General features: G+C 31.4%; 1 long non-coding RNA gene across 1 annotated transcript; it reads right to left on the minus strand.

Annotated features, from left to right (window-relative positions):
* Positions 1–579: 579 nt before the first annotated feature.
* On the minus strand, positions 580–2,069 carry LOC110729280. Its single transcript, XR_002512873.1, has 2 exons — positions 1,287–2,069; positions 580–888 (listed from the first exon to the last, which is right to left on the minus strand). It is a non-coding gene; the product is annotated as an uncharacterized LOC110729280 (long non-coding RNA).
* Between the last annotated feature and the right edge of the window lie 23,783 nt (positions 2,070–25,852).

Raw genomic sequence — 25,852 nt, forward strand, 5'->3', positions numbered from 1 at the left:
TTTATTTGGTCGCTTTCTTGCGAATCTTTGTACGAGTATATAATTTAACTTTATTTTTTCTTCATATATTTACTTATGTATATTTGTAGCTTTCGTCATCCTTTTGAAAGAGGTTGACTTCTTGTATGCTTTGTGTACTTTTCTTCCAATATTAATACGCGTGTGATAGTGTGAGTAATTCAAAGATACAAAAATTTCATTTCAACAAAATAAAGGCATCATTATTGATTAGTACAAAGCATTTCAACAAAATAAAGGCATCATTAATCATTATTAATTAGTACAAAGTATATTACTACCTCCGTTTCTATGTGTAACAAAGGAATATTTTATGTCTCACAAATAATAACCCTAGGGGTGAAAGTTCGGTATTCGGTTTGGATTATACCCCAAACCGAATCCAAACCGAATTATTTCGGTTTTGGATTTTTGAAACCGAATCCAAACCGAATTTGGATTCAATCCAATCCAATCCAAACCGAAATAATTCGGTTTTGGATATTGAATCCAAACCGAACCGAATTTCTTTGGGCTTGTTTTTTTTGGGCCTTGAATTCTAGGCTGTTATTGGACAAATAGTTTTGGGCCTTTTAAAGACCTAATTTTTGTACCTGTTCCTGAACAAAACATAAATTTTTAGACAAAGCTTCCACCACCACAATTAATGTCACGAATTACAACACTTAAGTTTGTCCAGCCAAAATAAAAATTACAGACAGTCAAACACAACAGTAATCTTAAACATAAAATGACAGTATGGCAGATTGGCAGCAGCTTCATTCAAATCTGGCATTAGCTTCTTCTTCTTGGCAGCGTACTCTTCATGCATTCAATCAAGCTCAACCAAGTTTGGGTTGATTGGATCAGTAATTTTCATATTCTTCAAGTCTAACATTCAAAAAATAAACAAGTTACATAATACATATGACATAATGAAAAAAAAAAACACATGATAATTAATCATTATACTACAAAAATAAGGCTCATAAAGTAATGAATCTATCAAAAATAACATAAGTACTCACCAATTTGAACATAACAGAACAAAACATCACTATAAAGATTGAACAAAACATCACCAATTTGAATGGAATCAATTCGAACATAATAACCCAGAGATAAATCAAAATTCCCAATTTGAACATAATAAATTAATAACTCAATTTCACAATTCGAACATAATAAATTAATTTCCCAGAAATAACTCAAAATTCCTAATTCGAACATAATTCAAATTCCCAATTCAAAAAAACAAATGAAAGAGGAGTAAATAAAAAAATCCTTACCTTTGAGTGACTGAGAGAGGTGGTGGCGATAGAAGGTGGTGGCGCGTCGCGGATTGAGGGAGTACGAAGTCTACGAACACCAGATATGAAGAAAGGAACTGATATTCGACCAAGGAGACAATATACGGTGGCCGGAGTGAGATACGATGGTCGGAGTGAAGGAAATGAAGGGTTTTGGTGAGGAAGTAGAGGAATTGAGGAGTGAAGGTGGCCGAAAGTCAGAAAAATGAAGGAGAAAATTAGGGTTTGCTATATATATGTAGGGGAATTGGGCTGGAATCTATATGGGCTTTAAACATTTCGGTTTGGATTTCGGTTTTCGGTTTTTTAGGACCAGAACCGAATCCAAACCGAAATAATTCGGTTTCAGGATTTTGGAACCGAATCCAAACCGAAAACCGAAAAAACCGAACCGAATTTCTAGTTCAGTTTGGTTTGGATCGGTTTTCGGTTTTTATCCAAACTACTTTCACCCCTAAATAACCCTTTGTTATACGAGTACATAATAAGAAACAGAGGTAGTACAATTTTTACGAAGTACACTTTTGATGAAGCATCTATGTGAAAAACATGCCACGTGGTTAAAGTCTTGGCGAGTCGATCTGATTAGGCTCAAGATCATACATTGATCCTGCTTGATAAACAGTCGACCCATAATAGAGCGGGACCAAGCCAAGGGTTCACATCTTTGAAAAGACGAGCATCCTGCAGCCATCATTAAAAAAAAAAATTTAAAAGGAAAGGTACACTGCATAAAAAGTTAGGATAATCTTCTTCTCTGCTCTGAAACTTAACTTATAAAAGGAAAAAAAAAAAATTGATTGTCTACGACGAAATCAATATTTTTAGTGTGGTTTCCTGGCTGAGATAGCAACATGTATACTCAATCGGCGATTAGCTTCTTGGTAGTAGGGTTGAGCAACTTCCGAATATCATCCATGCATGCACACATAAGCGCAAGCAGTTGAATTTTCTAAGGGCATGGACGTACTTGATCCTGCAGGATGTTAATTGTGGTCTACGTCCTATTAAATAAAGTAATAAACCCTACTTTTCTGGCATATTGGGAGTTCTATATAGTAACTAATGTAAATACATGTGGGAGAATTAGGAAAAAAAAAAAAAAGGAGAAGAAGACAATAATGATGTTGCATATATATTGTATGAGGATTGTATTCAGAATTATGCATGCATTATATATCGTTGAGCAATAATTTATAATCTGAAGAGAATATATACCGGAGTATGTGGCCGGATGGAGTAATAGATTTTGAAAATTTAAAAATATATATATATATATATATATATATATATATATATATATATATATATATATATATATATATATATATATAATGTAGAGCATTATTGATCTTTGAAAGTTGATAATGCAGCCTGAAATATCCATGTGTAAAACTCACCCTATCATACCAAGAAGATATAACCCGTTATAGACTTAACGTGCTAGAGAGTATATCCATATCCAAATTTAAAACGGATTTTGTAAACATAGATAATAATTAAATCAGTAAGAGAACTTTCGACATAAAATTACTTATATTACCTCATCATTACATTTTCACCCTAAATACCTCATAAAACTTGCATATATTGATCAAACACGCGAAATCCATGGAAGAGGAAAGCCTAGCATGAAAGTGGAGAGTTTGTCAAGATAGCCAAGGAGACTGCCTGGCACCAAATCATGAGGATCCTATATAGTCTTATACTTTGCTTTCTCCATCCGGATTTAGTTTCCACGTTAAACGCTATCTATGTAACGTGATTATTCAACCTGGATATAGAGAGTATAAAGACTTAAGATAGACCCTCAAGATGATAGAAGCAGGCAAGTCATCCTTGGCTACCAAACAATAAAACTCTCAACTTCATGTAAGGCCTCTCTTCCTCTCAATTTGCCTTTAATTTGTTGCTTGATGAGTTGCTCACTTCATTGTACGCTCCTCTATATATACTACGGAGTACATACGTAAATAGCCAAAAATAAGCTCATTATTTTGACTAATAAATATGCCTATGGTGCATGGACTGCATCTTATCTTAGTTTTCTACCAGTAAAATTGCTTAGATTGGGATATATTCTTTAATAGTGTATAGGGTATAGACCAAAACCTTGACTTAGCTTGAAAATCATTTGTGATATTGACACCTGATTTGGAATAAATTTAAGTGGACCGTATATTATATTGTCAACTGGTCATGCAATTTCATATCGATCTATGGACACGTGTTCATACTGTAATAACTATGCCTTTGTGGTTTATTCTGACATTAGTAGCATCATTGATTTTATATAATTTTTTTAGTTTTATAAGATCAAATTATATCATCTTTTGGCACAGTAAGGTGGAGATCGATTTAAGATGGTAAACGGATGAATAATTAATTAAGTATAACTTAGCCTACTATATCTCGACGGCCCTCTTATTATCAGTCAAGTTATCTTAGTTGATTTGTCTTATAATTGCCTCTTCTAATGCCCTCCTTAATATGCACGCCAAAGGGACAGTGTAGCGATTAAAAAATAAAAGAAAGTGCGGAGTAGATTTATGCATAATTATTTTAACACAAAATTAAAATAAAATAAAATAAGATAAATTTACTCATCAAATTATAACTCAATTAATAAAACATTAGGGAAAACGTGGACTCAAATAGTTCTTTTTATTGTAAAAATTCATTAAAAAAAATTTCTTCTATTAATTATATTACCGCGGAGTAGTAATTTTGAATGAAATCAAAGTTAAATGAAATCCGTCCCTTTATTGTTCACATGTGAGTTGCCCTGTAAGACTGTAACCCTATTGTCCACATTGGGGAAAGAGGCAAGAAAATGCCCCTTTAAATTAGGAGTTATATATTCCTATTATTCTGTATTATCAAATGTTCTTATGGAGTAGTATGGAACCTCCTTTAAGTGGATCAAACTCTAATCCTCACCCTATTACGTAGTGAGGGTGTGAATTATTATTATTATTATTATTATTATTATTATTATTATTATTATTATTATTATTATTATTATATATATATATATATTTTGACAAGATGGTGTGAATTATTATTACATGCATGCATGTTTGCCTTTGCTTGAGATGTTCACTCCATCGAAATACATGCACATATATATACAATGAAAAATAAAGGTCATTTACTCATTATTTTGTGAGGTGAATATGACTGCTATCCTTAATTATCATAATTTTATACCATATTAAAATAATTTCCCATATTGAGATATATTTCATAATGTATGTATATAGACCAAAATTTTGACGTAATATTCATTTAATATGTGATCTTGACAGCTGATATAGAATAAAATCAGACCAAATAATATTTTCGATTGGGAATGCAATTTTGTATATAGAATATATGGAATAAATCCTAACTTTAACTAGTTTACTGTGTACATGCATACTAGCAAAATTGACTATAATTTGTGCGTCATTTTGTGCGTCATATTTTTTGTTTTTGTTTTGGTCTTAATTATTTATATTGGTTTTCTAAAGTTTATTGGACACGAAAAACAAAACATTGAGAATAAACCCACTAATTGATTATCTTACAATTAAGCATCAAAATACAACAACAAAACTCCTTTCTACATTTATAGTTGAACATCAGACACCTAATTATCTAATATTAGAGAAAAATCCAACTTACTAGAATTCAGCCATGATGTTACAAATATTCTAATCTTAATCTATTGAATAAAACCCAACTTACTACTAAGCCATTTTAATACAATTATCAGACAACAATTGAGGTAAACCTATCATATATGTGATTAAGTCGGTAATTACAAGCAATTAAACAAAACTAACAAATCAATTGTGTTTTTTAAATAACCAGACCAACTAATTCACTAATCTAACATAAGTAAATGATTCAAAAGCTTAATATACCTTAACTGGGATGTTGCCTTCCGAGAATCACAAACGGCTAGGCTGGTACCGTCCGACTCCGTCAACAACTCAACAAGGACGGACGGGAAGTCGAGAACTTGACTTACACCACCAACTGGACAAGAAGCCGAGAATACCACCCACATTTACAAAATGACATTGGAGCCGTTGAATGAGCTCGATTTAGAAGAGAGAGTAATTTGGGGCTTTGAGGTTAGAGTTTGCTATTAGAACGAGGAAACGCATGATGGGGTAAAGGGAATTGGGGATCTAAAAAAAACCTAGAAATTAACAAATTAAACTAATACCATAAAAGGGAAAATAACAAAGAGAGAAACTGAAGGCTTGAGGCTGAAAATGCACAACGAACTAACGTACCACCTTTGCCATGAGTTTGTAAATATGTGTACGTGGTTGAGTATGTATTTCTTACCATTCATAATCAAGTGACCATTTTATCACAATGAAACAACACAACGAACCACCTGATTCTACGGAAGAGTTTTAATTTGCTTAATTTGATACGTTAATGATTAGTGATTAAGTCTACCCGTAATTTATCCCATAGACAAAAAGAAAAAAGACTGTTAAATATACGGGCTGCATTGAAGATTCCGAGCCAACTCATCACAACAACGAAGAACAACAAACTAGCTACAACAATTTGCTAGCAGCCAAAAGTTTGTTATACCGTATTGCCAAGTCAGCATAATTTGTTACAACAAACTTCCAGCTCAGCCAAAGATCCAGAAAGTTCTGAAGTTCTAGTGCAGCTTATTTCTTTGTAATAGAATCTAGTATAAATAGCTTTTATTAGCTTATTTTAATTGTAAGCTCTCATAATAAAAAACACACAAGTTTTGTATGATGTATTTTTCTCTCTAGATTTCTGTTTTCCTTTTCTTCAATAATCAAATACAAAGTTAGATTTTCTTTCATCTTCTTCAAATGTGCTTTTGTAACATGGTATCAGAGCTCGAATAATTGATCCATATTATTTGCAATTATCGCTGAATTGTTGCTGCATTTGGTGAATAAATTCTGCTGTTACAATTTTCTGTAAGAAATTTTGATTCTACTTATTTTTTCAGCTGCATTACTTGATCGATTCTTGATTGAGTTGCTTGATTGTTTTTTTGCCTAAATTCTAGAGTTTAGTTGATTGTCAATTTGTTGAATTCTTGAATCTGCTGAGATGGAATCACAAAATCAATCTCTCAATGATCCTTCAATTGATCCAATCTTACCTTACTACTTGCATCCTAGTGATTCACAATACAAACTAGTTTCTAAGAAGTTTAATGGAAGTAGTTATAACGTCTGTAATGATAGCTTTGTCAGCTAAGAATAAACTAGGATTCATTGATGGATCAATTGTCAAACCAGCTGTTGATTCTACAATTTTCAAGGCTTGGCATAGGTGTAATAGTACAATGATTTCTTGGTTTATACAAGCACTTGATACTACAATTGCACGAAGTGTTCTGTATTTTGATAATGCAAGAGAGATCTGGTTAAATTTGGAGGAACAATTTGGTCAAACATCTGGAGCTCGGTTGTATGATATTCAGTAACAACTTGTTGAGATTCATCAAGGAACTGAGAACCTTTTACACCAAGTTTAAGATGCTATGGGATGAATATGATGCTAATGATCCTATAACATTCTGTAACTGCTTGAATTGCACATGTAATGTCACTAGGAAGATACTGAAATCACAAGAAGATCGAAGGTTGACTCAGTTTCTCATGAAGCTCAGAGAAGAGTTCAGTCAAGTCAGAGCTAATATTTTGATGTTCTATCCTCTGCCTACAATTTCTCATGCTTACAGACTATTGATGCAAGAAGAAAGGCATGGAGAGGTGTACAATGCTCATTCTTCTTCCTCTGGTGATGCAATGGCTTTTGCAGCAGCAAATAAAAGAAGATTCTATGATTAGAACAATCAGCAGAGAAACAGATTCTTCCAACCTAATTCTGGTGTAAACAACTCAAATGCTGCTAGAGGTGGTTGTTCTCAGCAATATTCTCAGTACAAAAGAAGACCTTCTCAATTTTTCAGTGAACATTATAAGGTTCTTGGACATTCAATCTATAAAGAGGTGATGGAAGGTGAATGGTTATCCAGCCCATTTCAAGGACAACTAGAAAGGGAATGGAGTGCCTGGCTGCAGCTGTTCAAGGAGAGTTTGATGATGGAGATTACCAGCCTCTAGCAATGCCACTATCACAGATGAGCAGTAAAATCATCTGATTTCACTTCTTGACAAGAAAAATGATGATGACAAGTCTAAGATTGCAACAATGGTGGCAGGTACATTCTGTCTTTTATCTTTCAGTAATTCACATTGGATTATTGATTCTAGTGCAACAAATCATATAAGTCATGATCTTAGACTGTTTCAAGAATATCATAGCATTGATGATCAAGCTAGTAATATTAATATACCAGATGGCAGAAAGTTAACAGTTCAGAACACAGGCACAATTAAGTTTGGAGATAAACTAATCCTAAAAGATGTGATGCATGTGCCTTTTTTCAATTTAACCTCATTTCAATTCCTAAATTGTGCAATGTGTGGCTTATTTTTCTTGTGATGAATGTTATATTCAGGGCCCTTCACTAATCAGACCACTTCTGCTTGGTAGATTGAGAAATGGATTGTATTGCTTGGAGAAGTCTTTCTTAGAAGAGTCTCAAGATTCAGCATGTGCTGCTGCTATTCATAATAATAGCACTAAGTTTAGTGTAGATCCTATTTCAGTTGATATTGTAAAACTATGGCATTTGAGGTTAGGACACATGCCAATAGTTCATTTGAATAAAGTTAGACCAGAGTTAAATACTAAGGATTACTTAGTGTCTTGTACTTATCAAGTCTGTCATTATGCTAGACAGCGACTTTCTTTTGGTCATAGCACTAGTAGAAAAAACTAAATGGGAAGCGGTTCAAACCCCCTAATTGGAAGCGGTTTTGAACCGCTTCCTTTTGGGGGGCTTGCCATTCTATAATTAAATTGGAAGCGGTTCAAACCGCTTCCAATTTATGGAGAATTGGAAGTGGTTTTGGCGCCAAACCGCTTCCAATTCCCATTTTTCACATGAAATTGTTCATGTAATTGGAAGCGGTTTTGGCGCCAAACCGCTTCCAATTCCCATTTTTCACATGAAATTGTTCATGTAATTGGAAGCGGTTTTGGCGCCAAATCGCTTCCAATTCTCCAATTTTTTTTATTACTATTATTAATATAATAATATTATTAGTGACCTTTCACAATAATTTTAGTATTATTAATTAATAATAAAATAATATTATTAATCGATATAAAATTATTATTATTAATTATTAATAAAATTAATATTAATAATTAATAATAATATTAATATTACAAACAATAATACAATGATATATATAACACGAAATAATTATATATATAAAAATTAACATCATTAATATATTTAATGAACAATAATATTTAATTACACTAAAATATATTAAGATAACAAATACAAATACTACGTACTACTTATAAACTAATGTTCGTTAATATATTAAAAACATATATAACTACGTACTTAAAATAATAATGTTCATAATAACTAATCTAATCAAGTCAAGCTAACAAACTAATATAACCACTTCGACAATTCTAGATGCCATCAAATGTCACGAAAAACGCCCACATGTCGCAAACTTCATTGATTTCCTTGCTTGATAACGGACCTTCCCATTGAATCTTGCAAAACTTTAGAGAAAAAAAAAATCAAATATTGTCATGATCGAGTATCATAAAAAATGTATATACGTCAAATATATATTTCAAAATTAGTCACCAAAATCCGCTAACACTTAGGCATTAAAATTCACTAACAATTAGGCAACAAATTCACCACATTCACCGAAAATCACCAAAATCACCGAAATGCACCGAAAATCACCAAAATCACCGAAATGCACCAAACTCACGTGCATGTAGAGGCGGCTGGGTAGCTGCCTAGGTTGCTGCCTGCCTAGGCTGCTGCAGCTTCTTGGCATGCCTGCCTTGGCTGCTGCAGTAGCCTGGGCAGCCTGCCTTTGCTGGTGCAGCTGCCTTGGCATACTCCAACCGACCAACATGCTACACTAGCCAACAATTATACAAATACAGCAAACAACAACAGCAAAACAGAAATACAGCAAACAACAACAGCAAAACAGCAACAGCACAACCAAGCCAAAAGTACACATACAAGCTAAAAAAGGATTTATGGCCACACTCACGATGTGAACATCATTGTTTTGATCCCAAGTTGATAAATTACACTACTTTATTGTTCCTGATTACTTACTTTTATATACTTGAAATGCTCAACTTCCATCTCCAGATTGTTGATAAAATGGTAATGATCCTTGTTTAGTAAAATCATAATGCCAAGCCAAAAAATGTTGACTGTAGAGCATAATTTCTGGTCAAATATGCTTTAAGAAGTTTCTAAATTGAGGGTGTAGTGCATAAATCAGTGAGATGAATCACACACCTGATGTAAACATGGTAAGGTACGCAGGAGTTCTCCTCTCTTCACTTGCTCCAAGCATATAGTACAAGTAAGATCTTCTTCTGTACCCTTTGTGCTACTAGCATCTTGCTTTAGTTGTTCAAGAAACAGACACAAGATATATCATTAACTAAGATACAGACACAAGCATATCATTTATTATTACGGAGTACTATACTAATATAGAAACAATAAAGCATTTTTACTGAGAAATAATTCACAGTTCAGAATAAAATGTGTTTAAATTAGAGGGGATTTGAAGAGAAAGGAAGGAGAGAGAAAGCAATTGATCCATTTTCCTTTAATTGGATGTGGCTCAGGAAAGAAAAAGGGAAGAAATGGCCTATTTGCCAAATGGGTTTATTTCAAACACCAAAAAAAACTGGCAACTGATCGGTATTTTATAAAGCCCTGTTGCCCACATGACTCGTATCCATAGGAATTCATTTTGGAGCTTACCTTGCGAACATAGCCCATTTATGATTATTTTTCCCCTTATCTTTTCTACATCCTTATTTCTCCCATTAAGCCATTAACTCTTATTTCTCCCTACTTTTTCTTCCATCCCCCTTTCATTTGGAAATCAAGCTTTCATTACACATACAAATATTGCAGTGGATCATTAATAAATCATCAAATAGTGTGCAGTCATTTTATCTTGTTTTATCTAGGATCTTGCTTTAAATTTCCCATATTTCTCATTCTTTGCTAACTACAAATCTGAAATATTAAGCTGTCAGAACAGATAGTCAAGAGAATCTTTTGAGACAGCAAGTGCATTAAGACAAGCACCTAATGGAAATGATGAAAAATTCCACAAAACTGCAGGACAAGCACCTCCTACGGTTTTCAGTTGAGGCCAGGGGAATTGTCAATTGCATAATCGAATGGAGGGGAAGGTCCATGTAGATATGTACAGAATTAAGGTTACACACTTACACTGTGCATAGTTCCAGTGTTAAGAATTTCAAAGCCACTAAACGCATTAAATTGGTACTACTTTATATTTACTTAGCATTAGCATGAACCATAACTATAAACAAAGAAGAAAGGAAGAATGCAAAACAGGAGTGACAAAATCCCTCATAGCCACTCGAAATCTTGATATCACAACAGCTAATAGATAACTGATTAACTTCTGTATAGTTTAAGTGAATAGATCCTAGCACAGCATATTCACAACAATTGAACACAAACAAAAGATAGCAACCCAGCAAGGGCGGCTTCGAATCACCGTAGCAGTGGTCAAGCTATATACATAGAAAACATCTGATAACTCAAAAATTTTGAAAATAAACATGAAAACATTTCCAGCAAACACAAGAAAAAACAATCAAAATCACACAACCTAGCAACAATGGTTAATCAATTTATTTTCCAAATTTTAATTAATAATAAAGTTTTCAACAGCAAAAAGCATCAAATTAAATCATAATCAAGCATTCCCAACTCAATACCATTGATAGTTTCAGCAACTCTCCACCACTGCCATCAAATACAAATCGAACCTCACCATCGCTGCTCTCCACCACCACCAACAGTTACAAATCGAAACCCCAGAAATCGAAAAAAATCAAAGATTTGAACTAGTAATTATGCAAAGAAACTTTAAATTTGAAATCTAAAGAGGAAAGTTTAAAGAAGCTCATACCATGAACACCAATAAAAACCCTAGAAATCAAACCACACTGTCGTTATCTTTCGCGACCACCGTGACCATTAGTAAATGAGGAGGGAGAATCAAAGGGGAACGCGAAATGAAGGAGTGAGTGGCGGTGGTTATGGATGTGGTTGCAGCTGCAGCGATGGTTGTCTTCATCTTTGAGGAGAAGGTGAAAGGGGAACGCGAAAAATGAAGGAGTGAGTTTGAAGTTTTATTTGGATCCCGCTTTTTTTTTTTTTTAGAAAGGCCAGCGGTTTGAAGTTTGAACCGCTTCTAATTACATTTTTGGGAGCGGTTCAACCCAAACCGCTTCCAATTCTATCCCTTTTTTTTTTGGCCGGGTTTTTGTAGGGAATTGGAAGCGGATTTCAATAACCGCTTCCAATTTGTGGCTTCCCATTACCTTTTTTCTTCTAGTGTAGTGAGATCAAATCTTCTGGTGTCTTTGATCTTTTACACTTAGATGTTTGGGGACCAAATAAAACTGCAACTCATAATGATTGTCATGTTTTCCTTACAATAGTAGATGATTTTTCAAGGTTCACTTGGATTTTTCTTATGAAAAATAAATCGGATGTTGTGCAAGTGTTTACAGATTTTGTTACTTTTGTCAAAACTCAATTTGGGGCTATAATTAGAAATGTAAGGAGTGATAATGCACCTGAACTTTGTGAAGGAGAAATGAGAAAGTTTTATCTTACTAATGGCATTTTTCATCAGTCTAGCTGCACTGAAACTCCTCAACAAAATGGTGTAGTTGAGAGAAAACACAAGCACCTTTTGGAAAATACTAGGGTTCTTTATTTTCAGTCAAAGGTGCCAATGAGATTTTGGGGTGAATGTGTGATGACAGTAGCTCATCTAATTAATAGAATTCCCTTACAGTGCTTACAGTTTGTTTCTCCTTAATTATCAGAAATTCTTTGGTGAAAAACCTTCAATTGATCACCTAAGAATTTTTTGTTGTCTATGTTACATGTCAACTATTAAGCAAGGCAGGACCAAGTTTGAACCCAGAGCCAATCCATGTGTGTTTCTTGGTTATCCAGCTGCACAGAAAGGCTACAGAGTACTTGATCTTACAACCAATAAGATACACATTTCCGGAGATGTTATTTTCTATGAAAAGAACTTTCCTTACACCTTATCTTCTCACGATTCTGCTTCTACACTACCATTCAAAATTTTCATACCTATTTCCACTCATGTATCATCCTTTTCATTTGATGATTTACCAGACATTTTACAACCCCAACCTGTTAATTCTAGCACTCAAACACAACTGTAACCCAATATTTCTAGCCCTCCAATCCTTGATCTTGTTCCTATCCTTCCTCAATCTAAAACTCATACAGAATCTGAATTTGTTGAGCTCAGAAGATCCACAAGACCCAAACAACCACCCAAACCTACAAAGATTATATTCCCACTATAAACAATAGACACAAATCTAATACTCATGAAGAACAACACTGGTGTAATATGGTGATATTTGAAGAATTAACACAAGAACATAGAGCTTTTGTTACATCTTTAGATGAAATCATTGAGCCTGATAATTACAAGGATGCTGCTACAGATCCTGATTGGGTTCAAGCAATGGAGAAAGAAATCTCAGCTTTACAGTCAAACAAGACATGGGTTCTGGTTGACTTGCCTAAAGGCAAGAAAGCAATTCGTCGCAAATGGGTTTTTAAGGTCAAACTTAGAGTTGATGGGCCTATAGAAAGATACAAGGCAAGACTGGTGGGAAAAGGATACAATCATAAACTTTGCATTGATTATCAAGAGACTTTTTCACCTGTTGTTAAGATGGCAACAATTAGATGCTTAATTTCCATGACAGCAGCCATATCATGGGATCTATATTAGCTAGATGTCAATAATGCTTTTCTACGTGGAAATATTGATGAAGTTATCTACATGAAAGTACCTGAAGGCATGCCTAATCCTGAGAATAAGGCCTATTTGCTTTAAAAGTCTCTATATGGCCTTAAACAGGCTTCTAGGCAATGGTTTGCCAAGTTGCTAGCTGAACTTAGGATGCTTGGTTTTCTACGATCACAGTATGACAACAACTTGTTCATCATGAAAAAGGATGTCTTATTACATTGGTTGCAGTGTATGTTGATGACATTATCATTACTGGTGATGATTCTGCAGCAATTTGTTCACTCAAAGCTCACCTACATAGAGTCTTTACTATCAAAGATTTAGGGAAGCTCACTAATTTTCTAGGCATTGAGATTGGATATATTTCTTTTGGAATCACTCTTACTCAGAAAAATACACCAATGAACTCTTAAGGGACTCAGGAATTACAGATTTCAGATCTGTAGTTACCCCATTGCCAATCAACTTGAAACTCACTGCTGAAGAAGGAGATTTAGTTGTTGATCCTGAATATTACAGGAAAATGGTGGGAAAGTTGAACTTTTTGGTTAACACCAGACCTGATTTGGCATACACAGTTTAGAATCTTAGTCAGTTCCTTCAATCTCCTAGATTATCTCATTTACAGGAATTAAAACATGTTCTCAAATACATTTTTGGAAGCTCGGGAAATGGAATCCTGCTCAATGGTTCTGGTTCTCCTATTCTGCAGGCTTACACAGACTCAAATTGGGGTGCTTGTCCTGACAGCAGAAGATCAATAACAGGCTATGTTCTTATGCTAGGTTCATCTCCTATCAATTGGAAATCTAAGAAGCAAAATACTGTTTCAAAATCATCAAGTGAGGCTGAATACAGGGCACTAGCTTCTGCTGCAAGTGAGGTCACCTGGTTAGTTCATTTACTTGAAGAATTGGGGTTGGATAAGCTAAGACCAGTGAATATTCATTGTGATAATCAAAGCTCAATCTACATTGCTAAGAACCCTGTGTTCCATGAAAGAACTAAGCACATAGAAATTGATTGCCATTTCACTAGGGACAAAGTTTTAGAGGGATTGATTCATCTGAGCTATGTTCCCACTTTTGATCAACTAGTTAATGTACTCACTAAGATCTTGCCTTCTGCTCAGCATGAAAAGCTTCTTACCAAACTTGGCATGATTGATACCATGCCCAGTTTGAGGGAGGGGTGTTAAATATACAGGCTGCATTGAATATTCCGAGCCAACTCATCACAACAATGAAGAACAACAAACTAGCTACAACAATTTGTTAGCAGCCAAAAGTTTGTTATAACCGTATTGCCAAGTCAGCATAGTTTGTTACAACAAACTTCCAGGCCAAAGATCCAGAAACTTCTGAAGTTCTAGTGCAGCTTATTTCTATGTAATAGAATCTAGTATAAATAGCTTTTATTAGCTTCTTTTCATTGTAAGCTTTCATAATAACAAACACACAAGTTTTGCATGATGTATTTTTTGCTCTAGAATTCTGTTTTCCTTTTCTTCAATAGTCAAATACAAAGTCAGATTTTCTTTCATCTTCTTCAAATTTGCTTTTGTAACAAAGACTAACTACGATAATTCTATAGACATAAATGTAATCAGAAATAATTATTTATCAAGTGTAAACTCATTGAAACATCACTTATATATACAGTAATTATTGTTTGATATATACCGATGGGTCAATTAATAATTGTGATTCACATCACGTACTCTTACGTACGATCTTACCCCATAATACATAGTGTACATTATTGCCGAAATTCCTAATTATAACCTAGCTTGTTCGTTCCATGGTAGGATTATTTTAAAAACAAACACTTAGGCTTAGTTCGGTTTTGTTTATTTTAGTTCATGAAGCCATTTTCTGTTTATTACATTCAACTCATCAATTAATAATAATAATAATAATAATAATAATAATAATAATAAAATATATATAAATAAAGTAGGCATTTTTGGAGAGCATTCGGCGCGCCACATAAGCAAAGGCATTATTTCGACCAATTAAAAATTAGATTTTTATTTTATTTTAGAATTAAAAAATTCGTTTGCCACCTAAGTAAAAGTGACGATTGAGATTTAAGAGTTTTGCCACGTAAGTAAAAACAACGAATATTGATTTATTAGGATTTAATTTATTTAAAAAACAAAAAGTTATCTTTTAAACTAATTATCTTTAGATATAGGATTTATGTACCTACTATTATAAGATAAATTTTGATAGTGTTTATGATAAGAAATAAAAATTATTCCTTAATTATAATTAAATTAAAATTTGTGATATTTACCATTATAAATTGATGTATCATATCACACCAACAAAATTTCGTATCAATACAAAACCAAACCAAGCAAATTTTGTGTCATTAATTTGTGTCAGTTTTATTATGTCATCAATGGCTGGGTAATTCTTAGCCTATTTTTTAAAATCCATGTTTAAATGTATATTTGTGATTATTGATTAAATTTTGGGATACTTAATGATTATATGTATATGTTTTGTTTACTGAATTTTGTTTTTACATGCAGATCTAATTTAATCAGAGAATTAAATCCGAGCAAAAATCTTTGGAATATCAAAGTACAAGTTTCTCGCTTGATAATCTTATTGGATGAGAAGGTATTATATCTTTATAAATCTTTTACATTTATTAAATCTTTTAATGAACCTTATAGTTTTTATCAATTAATTTTATGATTAAAACAAATTTTTTGTGATTTAGGTGGCTTAATTAAGTCATAAAATAATTTTTTATTTTTAATTACAGGGTGATTACGTTCTCTCAATTGAAGTCAACTTTGCTCTACATTTTTTTTTAAAATTGATTATTATAATTTTATTTTTATTTTTGATTTTGTTCTACCAATACTGATTTAGGATTTAAATTATTTTAAAAATAAAAAATTATTATCTTTTCACATTAAAGATTTTATGCTAATATGTAATAAATGAAATATCATATTTACATTTTTTTTAAAGATATCCTATTATTGTCATATAACCAGCAACAACGAATAAAATACAAAACAACAATAAATTAAGTGGCATTATAAATTACATTAAAAAAATTATATACTTTTGTAATTGGCAATATCATTTTAATTAAATTATTTTTTTTTTGTCTGAAATTATTAAATTGTAAAATAAATGAAATAATAATAAAAATAAAATAAAAAAAACTTAGAGTATGTAGGAAAATATTTTTTCTTGAGATATATGTATGACAATTCGTGCATCGCATGGTATTATTTCAACCAATTAAAATTTAGATTTGTATTTTATTTTAGAATTAAAAAATTCACTCGCCACATAAGCAAAAATGACGAATGAAATTTAAAAATTTCGCCACGTAGGTAAAAACGACGAATAATGATTTATTATTTAAATTATTTTAAAAATAAAAATTATCTTTTTTAAAAGATGATCTTTTGATATTAGGATTTAAATTTTAAAAAATATAAATTATACAATTATTTTATACAAAGACTTTAAAATTAAATATTTGTAAAAGGAAAATATATGTTCATTTTGTTTTTAAGAAAACGTTCAATCAATTTTTTTTAAAAAAAAATTAAAAGAAATATAAATTATTAATAATTAACTAATATTCTTCAAATTTTTTTCAAAAAAATCAATATTCTTCAAAAAAAATAAATAACAATAACGTTCAGTCTTTATCAATATTCTTAAAAAAAATAATAATGTTCAATTTTTATCTTATCTAGCAACCCATTTCATGATTAGATAAAATTTTTATAAGAGATTTATTTGCTATTTCACAAATATATAAGATAGGATGATATTAAAGATTTGTATACATCCTCTCAAAAATATAATTTTGATTTTTTTTTTAATTGAAAATAGACAATATATATATATATATATATATATATATATATATATATATATATATATATATATATATATATATATATATATATATACTATACTATACAAAAAACACAAACATGTGAATATTATTTATTTACACTTTTTCATGGTGTGAATTTTTTTTCAGGTCTAATTCATTGATTAACAAAAAATATTGGAAATAATGTAAGTATATCAAGGCTTTCTGATGGTAAACAAAATAAATTGATTGTTATTCATTATTTTATAAGATGTGTGTTTTGTTTTATTTTACCTAATCTAATTATGTTACTTATCATATTAAATTTTGTTAAACAACTTAATTGTAACTTAATATTAATTATTCTGTATTTGAAGGGATTATGTCCATGCGCCAATTGAAAGAAATTATTGGAAAAGTAAGGGTCTGTTCTCTTCAGCTTATTCTCAGTTCAGTTCAGTTCCTAATTTCCCTCTCTCATAAAATATTCAGTTCAGTTCAGCTTCAATCAATTCAGTTCACCTCAGCTCAGTTCAGTAAATCAAAACAGACCCTAAGTCAACTATAATGTTACAATAGTAGGGAAAAAAATTTAAAGATTGTAAGAGATGTCTCTGATAATTTTTATTTTTTTTTGTGTATTATAGTTTCTGGTAGAATATCTATATTATTATTGTAAAAATCATTGTAGTAGTGTATACATATAACTCTATTATTAAGACATGATAATGAAATTTCATTATAAAGATTTAATTTTATTCAATTAGATTAATTTTAGTAATGCAACACTCTTGGTAGTACATATATATATATTTCATTTAACTATTTATAATTTTATAAAGTCATATGTTTTACTATTACTCCCACCGTCTTTATTTTAACCCTATAGTTTTGGGTTTACTTTATTAATTTTTCATTGTATAAAGTTGATACAGAGTAAAAGAATAATGGTGGTCTAAGTTATTGTTTGTGAAAGAAAAATAGTAATTCTATAACTATATATGTATAGTGGAACAACGTGTTTTCGTTATACAAACGAATCATAGGTTAAAAAAATACGAACAAGATTATGATTTTATTCTAATATCTATCATACTTATAATTTTCATATAACTAATATTATTAAATTAAGGTCGCATTATAAGTTTCATAAAAATAAAACAAATTATCCGTTTTCTAACAAGCAAAATAATAAAAAAATATTATAGGGTTTAATTAAGAAAAAAAATCTTTTTCATGAGATTTATGTATAAAAAAAACCGTGCATCACACGGGCTTCCATCTAAATATAATTATTTAGATACATTTCCATCTTAACATACATTTCTGTAATTTTGTATGTTAGATTTCTATTTTATTTTGGAATTAAAAAAATTCGTTTGCCACCTAAACAAAAGTGACGAATGAGATTTAAGAATTTTGCCATGTAAGTAAAAGTAAGGAATATTGATTTATTAAGATTTAATTTATTTACAAAACTAAAAATTATCTTTTAAAATAATCATCTTTAGATATAGGATTCAATTAAAGTAAACTTTGTTCTACAATTTTGTTCAAAATTGATTGAAGGAAAAGTTTACTCCATTAGATACTTTTCAGTCGTTACAAATAAGAAGCAATATCGCACGCATTGTCAGCGACAACAAAATAATGATTCAATTTTCCAAATACTATTGTTTGGGCGATTGGGGACGAGGAAAAAATTCCAATGCATAGATTTAATTTTGTATAATTACAATTTTTAGATTAATTTCACAACAATTATTCACTTTCTGGTAAATATTTTAATATATTTTATAAGACTATAAAGATTAATTTTATATAAATTTTATTTTTGCTAACATTTTCTATTTATCCACTTTTATCAGATGGAAGAGATATGGGTGTGAACAAAGTTGGTGATCCTATCGATTTTTTTTTAATACAAATTTTTTTACATCGAAATATTACATCTAATAACTATTATTTTTAATGTTCTTATCAAAATATTTATTAGGGGAATAAATTCCATAAAATTATTAAAAAATTATCCTTAACAAACAATAGCAAAGTAATCAAAAATATTATGAGTATGATCTAATTACAAAAATTATTTTTATGAGATTTTATGTATAAAAAACTGTGGGATATTAGGATTTAAATTATTAAAAAAAATAAAAATTATCTTATGAAATTAATGGTTTTATTTAAATACCCGATTAATAAGATGTTTTTTTTAAAAAAAAAATTTAAAACTTATAACGCAATAAAAAAACTTTACCTTCCTTAAACATTTTATGTCTAAAAATTGAAAAGACGGATAATTTGTTAAAGATCAAGAGATCACAAGAAATATACAAAATGATATATAGATTTGAGAGTTTAATGTCAAGTGTAAAAAGAAACGAATAATGGTTTAGGATTTAAATTATTTTAAAAATAAAAAATTATTATCTTTTCACGTTAAAGATTTTATCCTAATGTGTAAACAATGAAATATCATATTTACATTTTTTTTTAAGATATCATATTGTTGTCATATAACTAACAACAACGAATAAAATACAAAACAACAATAAATTAAGTCGCATTATAAATTACATTAAAATAAAAAAGTATACTTTTGTAATTGGCAATATCATTTTAATTAAATTATATTTGGTTTTTTTTTTTGTCTGAAATTATTAAATTGTAAAATAAATCAAATAATTATAAAAAATAAAAATAAAAAAATAAAAAATAAATAAATAAAAAAAAACCTTAGAGTATATAGGAAAATATATTTTCTTGAGATATATGTATGAAAAATCGTGCATCGCACGGGCTTTCATCTAGTTTAATCTCATTTTAGTTATTTCAGCTACATTCCGTCAAAAGACTAGGGCCTTATTTCTTATTTTATGTCTATTTCTAACAATTTTGTTATTTTCTGATTATAAAGTCAAAAATAAAAACCTAGCTAACACATTACCTTTTTCTATGTTTTTGATCAATAGGTTTTTTTTTTTTTTTTTTTTTTTTTTTTTTTTTTTTTTTTATCAGTAGGGAATACTTTTATCAGTAGACAATTAGACATACACTCGTACTTTCCTAATCACGTATTTCACAACTATTCAAAAATAAAAAATATAAAATAAAAAATAATAAAAAACTAAACGTCTTTCATATACATTTTTCATGTTTTTCAATGCACGTTTTATATCATTAATATATTTAGTTATACTTTTATAAAATTATAAAAAGTTATTTCTTAAAAGTATATATAAAATATACGTGTATATAGTAACTATAGTAGATGCAACATGCAAGGCCGTCAAGGCGTATTTAAGTGAGATAGATTAACAATAATTAATTTATTGTGAGCCTCATGCAATATGTAACATTGGCATTGTGGATGTATCTTGAATGAATCCATCCTTTTCTTTTCAAGTAGAACAGTACCGTACTACTTGAGATCAAGAAATTGAACAAGGTCGATGGATTATACAATTCTAATTCAAAATTAAACATTGTATCAATGCTTTTAAGTTCAAATAATTTTACCTTGAAATGTACGTACAAAATTAAAGATTGTACGTGAAACTTTCCAAGGAAGAAGAGGAAGGCCTAGCATGAAAGAGGAGAGCTTGTCAAGATAGCCAAGGAGACTGCCTGGCACACTTATTTTGATTACGAGCTTAATCCAAGAAAACTAACTCTTAATCAAAAGATAATAAGTAGCAGGCAAGTCATCCTTGGCTACTAAACAATAAGACTCTCGACTTCATGTAAGGCCCCTCTTCCTCTTATTGCGGGTGTATAATAGATGCTCTATATAATGCACGTATGTATGTCTTTGTTTGATGAGTTGCTCGACGAAAGAACACGCTATATATAAGCTAATAAATCGGCCTCATGAAGTCATGGTTGATAGTGTATGTGATCCATATAGTGTACGACTTTGCTGTCTAGCAAGCTGCATCTTATCTTTATTCTGTGTTAAGATATATTCTGTCATTGTGTCGAGAACAAAATTTTGACTCAAAATCATTTGATGTTAATGACAGATTATTCCTATTTATGGAAAGAAATTCAAATTGTCAACTCAACAAGAATTTGTACATTTGCTTATTGAAAATTGAAAGCATCCTCTGATATGTCGACAAATCATGAGATAGCAATAAAATAATGTGAAGGAGAAAAGAATAGGAGTAGAGGTTAATTGCTCAATCTCCTTTCAATCATCAACATTTTTTTATTATTGGAATTTCCTTAGAATTTATTCATCTACTATATGTAACTATTCTAGGTAAGGTGAAGGTTTTTTTCAAGTGTCCTAAAATTATAATATTGTACCAAGTATGTGAGTAATGTGACTGTTGTTCTGAATTAAAGAAGGGAGTACATAAACCTATGTTACTCCGACTCATGTTCTCATTTTGTACATGGATACGTGCATGACCCGATCTGAAAGTAATCCAATCTAAATATCGACTTGAATTGTACAAGCACAATGATTTACCATGACTTAAAGTTGAACTAGATCTGACTCGACTTAATCGAACCCAACTTAGTCACCCGAATAGATCAATTTGACTATTCTGTAAAATAAGCTAGGTAGGCGTTGAAGTGTTCAAATATTGACTTTGATAGATTTTATCCTGATTTTAAATTACAGTATCAGCTGTCATGCTTGCTACCCTACATCCTTCTGTTTACTCCTTTACCCTAAATAATACAGTAATAACAAAAATAAAATAAATAAATAAAAACTCCGTATCATACTATCATGCCAGTATAATAGTGTACTATAGATTCCATATAGATTATAAGTGTAATACGTGCGCATAGACCAATGGTTTGACCAAAATATACGAAGTATTGATTTTGATTTTTGACAGCTACATGGAATCCAGTTTAATGGAAATCAGATCCCAAACTTTTAACTGGCCTATAACGTTTCTTATTTGCTGAGATAAACAACTTTAATTTTATTACACAATTATTCTATGCTTCGTACAATTTACATATACAAGCATATTGACTTCCTTTTAATTTGATGGGCCAAACTAAGCAAAGATAAGACATTTCTGAAGCCGCGTGTTATAATGTGGATGAAAATCTTCCTCATTTAACAGCCAATGAAGGTCGCAAATTATCATTGTTGTTCGATATGCCATCAACCTATAACTAGTCTCTCGTCTTGTATGTATAGATTGATAGAGTTATGAAAAAGAGAATGTTGGAAAGCTTGATTATATTGAAGAGTATATAAGAGTATTTATAGTTCATAAGTAAGCATTAGACTATGACTAAATATATTAGAGTATATGTCTAGGTATATTAGACAATAGTTAGGAAAATCTTTAACAATGAACCTAATTGTGTAAATCAAGGAGTAAATCAAGGGATAATGATATTGATGATATATTATCCTTTACATAGACGTATAATTGTGCACTTGTACCAACTCCGGCTAAGTTATTTATTATTGTTAAGGATAAAACTATGTTAAAATTACCTAAGATACAATATTTTATTATTGCATCTCGCGCCGTGGCCCTTGCTTTGACAAGACATGATGCTTAGCTTAAAACTGAATTTTGTTTGACAAGGAGAAGGCATGATATGGCATGACTAGGTATAACATGTAAAGTGGGATAATTGTGGGAAGGCCTAACATCGTGGGCAACTGGGCATGTGGGCTAGAAAAGTACTTTGGCCGACCTTTTGAAAACTGTGGCATAATGGCAATAGCTAGTTGATCGTATCTAGACAACACCATGCCACGAGACATAACTCAATGCCAACTTTAATTTTGTGGCGTCGATCACAACAATATTAATTTCGCCACCACAATTTTTCTTGTTACATCAAAAAATGAAATAGAAGTAGTGTTCATAGTTGATAGCATATATAAATCAATCTTGGGTTTTAGTCATGAGTTTAAGATTTTTTTTTGAATTGGTCTTTTAACATGGTATCATAAATGATTTCAAATCTCATCCACTTCTTCTTACAAAATGAAATATTAAGTGCTGGACATGGTGGGGCTCATGTTGCATCCACACTTTAATCTCAACGGGTTCTCATATGAAAGGGTTAGGTGAACCTGAGCGCACATAAGAATTTTCAATCGTTTCTTGATCTTTCATCTTTATTTTAAAGCTTGATATCATCGAATTTTGTTGCAATATTAGAATAATTATGTTTATAAAACAATTAACAAAATCATCACAATAAGCTGCCCAGCAAAATAAACGAATCTTAGAAGTCATTTACCTTTAGTCGTTTACCAATTACCATTAATTAGAGATTAATCCGTACGTAATTATGATGTTCATTGTTGTTACACTTTGGATAGATATCAAGCCAATAATTTCAGCGTATTTTTTTGGACTTGTTATTCATCGCCCGCAAATCTCTACATAAAGCCCACATTTTATAATTTTTTGACAAATTTGCCCTTTTTATAATTTTAACCGAAAACAAATTTTTCGCACTAAAAAAATGTGGAGTAGCACCGGATCGCCGAGGATCACTGAAGAGACGTCGGCGGCGGCGACATGCACCGGAGAGTCGTCATCGTCGCCGGAAAACGAGGTTCGTAACGTATCGTAAGGACGAAATGGTGGCTGGCGCCTAGCCGAGGAGGCCATGCCGTGGTTGTGGCGCCTAGCCAGGACGCCGCCACTGTGGCATAGGCGCCTGGTGGGGCAGCCTCACCAGTGGGAGTGGCGCGTGGCCAGGACGCCGGAGCCACGGCCAGGCGCCACTAGGGGCTGAATTTAAATTTTTTTTTTTTTTTTAATTTAATTTCCCTTTTTTTTTTTTTGTAATTTAATTTCCCTTTTTTTTTTTTTAATTTAATTTCCCCGGCCACCTCACCCCTCACCATCCAAGAATCATTAACGGCCCTCGACCGTTTTCTGCTACCCGCAGACACAGTGGACGCAGATGATGTGCCAGATCTACTAACAAACCTACCATCTCGACCCTTACGCACATCTACCCTATGCGTCTCATACGTATCATCAAGCCTCTGACTGAATGGACCGTAATCATCATATGGTCCACTCTGATCGTCGACATCCTCATCTGCATCATCCTCGTCCTCGACCTCCTCCTCCTCCTCCTCCTCATCATCATCATCATCATCTTGATCATCCGCAGAACAGTGCACCCGTTCTCTGCGGGCCGAGGCCGAAATACCACGGGATCTAACGTGTCTGGGCCCCGAGCTCTCCATTGAGTAGATCGTACTCCTCACGACGTCAATACTCTTCCCCACACCAGGTCCAAATTGCGATGCCTAACTCCAAGTAAATAACGAAACATAATAACGAAAACAAATTAAAAAAAAGTCGAAAATAAACACAAAAGCAAATAAACAAGTTACGGAAATAAAATTATAAACATAAAAAATATAAATATAAACAAGACAATATACATATAAACATAAGAAATATAAACATAAACATATACCAAAAACAAAAAATATAACCAAAAACCAAAAATATAAACTGCAAACAAAAAAAAACAAACATAAACAAAAACAAAAAATATTACCAAAAACAAAAAATATAAATACAAAAAAGGACGAAAATAAACACAAAAGCAAATAAACAAGTAACGGAAATAAAATTATAAACATAAAAAATAAAAACATAAACAACACAATATAAATAAAAACATAAAAAATATAAATATAAACATAAAAAAATATAAATATGAACATAAAAAAATATAAATATGAACAAAACAATATACCAAAAACAAAATATATAACCAAAAACAAAAAATATAAACAACAAACTAAAAAATGAAAAACATAAACAAAAACAAAAAACTAACAAAACTTAAAAAATTTAAAATTGCAAAAACTTAAAAAAAGAAGAACATCAAAATTTTAAAGAAAATTTATAAAAAAAAAAGGGAACTTATAATTTTTTTACATACAAAAATATAATTCAAAAAAAAAAAAAAACAATACATAGGAACATAAAATTAAAAATTAAAACCAGAAACAATTTTTTTTTTAAAAAAAAAATAGAACATAAAATTAAAACAAATAAAAAAACAAAATTTAAAAAAAAAAAAGGGAACATACAATTTAAAAAAAAGAAAAACAAATTTTAAAAAAAAAAAAAAAAATTCGAAAATAAAATTTAAAATTAAAAAAAAACAAAAAAAAATTAAAAAAAAAAAAAAGGAGGAGGCGCCTAGGCAAGACGCCCGTACGGTGGTGGCGGCGCCTAGCCCAGACGCCACCACCACGGCCGTGGCGCCTAGCCTATCCGCCGCCGCCGTGGTAGTGGCGTCTGGGCTAGGCGCCGCCTCCACCGTACGGGCGTCCTGCCTAGGCGCCTCCTCCGTGGTGGTGGCGTCTCGCCTTGGCGCCCCACCGTCGCCGGAGGTTTTTTTTTTAAAAAAAAAAATTACAAAAATTACAAAAATTACCTTCTCGCCGGCAAACCGCCTTCCGCCCACCGCCGGAGCCGCCACTTCCTTGCCGGGCCGCCTCGACATAGCTCGGGAAATAATTTAGAGAGAGAAAGTGGAAGTAGAGAGTAGAGAGAGAAATTGTGTTTTTTAGTTTGAGGGCAAAAGTATCATTTCACTCTTATTTTGTGGGCTTTATGTAGGAATTTGCGGGCGATGTTTAACAGTTCACATTTTTTTTCATGGTTTTTAAACGTTATTATTTGATGTATTGTTTATCGT

The sequence above is a fragment of the Chenopodium quinoa genome, unplaced genomic scaffold (assembly GCF_001683475.1).
Source record: "Chenopodium quinoa cultivar QQ74 unplaced genomic scaffold, ASM168347v1, whole genome shotgun sequence".
Lineage (NCBI taxonomy): Eukaryota > Viridiplantae > Streptophyta > Magnoliopsida > Caryophyllales > Amaranthaceae > Chenopodium > Chenopodium quinoa.